Consider the following 1,880-nt stretch of genomic DNA (forward strand, 5'->3'; position numbering starts at 1 on the left):
ACCAATCAACCTTTTGCATACAACTTGCATCTCAATCCAAGTCAATTTAAGACAAGGGGATAGCAACTGTTCGACTCCACCAACCGCTGCCATGCACAGTCATGCAGACCCATTGACGTCAGATCTCGTTTTTCAAGAGAAGCTAGAAATGCAAATATGTAAGTTAAATATTCTAATCTTTCTGTATTGGAAAATAACTCTAAGAGAACATCTCTGAAGTGAAACAAAACACATCTGTGGGTCGAATTCAGCTAATGAGTCATGAGTTTGAGTCCGCTAACCCTTGCATGTGAAGTTGGATTTTAAATTATTTCTTGTGTATCTCTGTAAATATCGGTTCATCATTTGCGTAAGAGAAGAATTGGACTTTCTGTGGGTGACAGAGGGGAAAGTGGAGGAGGTTTAATTTTCTTTGACCACAGTGCCACATGTAAGTAATTAAGAAAACTTAATCCCTTTTCTTTCCTTCAAAATGGCCTTTTCAGTCATTTTGAAGGGAAGAAAAGCAATTAAGTTTTCCTTCAAAATGGGCTGAAATTTGTAGATTTTCAAGAGTATTAGGGATAGAGATTCTTCTCACCCATAATTTTTTGGCAGTATTCCTAAAGGCGTCAGATACTAAGGGTGACCCTGGTTGACACCTGTTATTCCAGTGTAATTAGCAATCACCTTCATGCCCCACTCACTCCTCAGAATGGTCCAGTTTGGATAATAAGTTCTGTTTCCTTGATGAGGAAACCATATATTCTTACTTCTCTAGGTATATTTTCTTCCATGAATAAAACCTGTGGATTTCCAGAATAGTTGAGATATACTGTCTTCTAAAGAATAAAATTCATTAAATGTAACATTTTCTTCTGCAAGTTGAAATGATCTCCAATGTCCCAGTGCAGCAATTTGACCCAATACTTCTTTTCAGGGGAATAGTTTTCACACTCACTTCACAGTTTAAACCAATTTGATTTTTCCTACTAATTTGCCTTATTTTAACTTGGATATGCTGAAGTAGTTCAGGCTGCTTCTAAACACTGCCTCATTAGCTGATAGCTGTAGTCTAATGACTTTCAGACCAAATGAGAGCTTCCAGGGTGTTGGATACCAGTTGAAACAGCTCTTTGCAAATGAAAGGAGAGGAAGCCAGAATTGGACTTAATTCCAGCCTTTGTTAGTTTTGGGTTTATTTAAATAAAATTACAATTGTTTTTAGTGGTGCTGATTGATGGGAAATCTCTGGATAAACAGGCTGAAGCCATCACATGGTCCGTCACATAGTTGAGTTAAGTACATAACAAGGGAAGCCACTTCTTTTCTTTTTTTTTGGGATGGAGTCTTGCTTTGTCATCAAGCTGGAGTGCAGGGGTGCGATTTTGGCTCACTGCAACCTCTGCCTCCCGGGTTCAAGCGATTCTCCTGCCTCGGCCTCCTGAGTAGCTGGGATTGCATGTGCGTTCCATCACACCCAGCTAATTTTTGTGTTTTTAGTAGAGATAGGGTTTCACCATGTTGGCCAGGATGGTCTCAATCTCTCAACCTCACGATCCATCCGCCTCTGCCTCCCAAAGTTCTAGGATTATAAGTGTGAGCTACCACGCCCAGCCGGGAAGCCACTGCTATAGAGGGTTCAATGTAATTTTCAGAGTTCAGTCTTGGCAGTAGATGTTAATGTAAACCTGCGTGTGTGCGTGTGTGTGTGTGTGTGTGTGTGTGTGTATGTGCGCATGCACGCATGTATGTAGATATCTCTCTATACACTTGCATATATAGACACACATATTTCCACATACATAAATGTATATTCATTAAACATATGACTCCTTTTTTTTCCCCATTTATTTATTTTATTGCATTTTAGGTTTTGGGGTACATGTGAAGAACATGCA

Source organism: Cebus imitator, unplaced genomic scaffold (assembly GCF_001604975.1).
Source record: "Cebus imitator isolate Cc_AM_T3 unplaced genomic scaffold, Cebus_imitator-1.0 Scaffold34, whole genome shotgun sequence".
Taxonomy (NCBI): Eukaryota; Metazoa; Chordata; class Mammalia; order Primates; family Cebidae; genus Cebus; species Cebus imitator.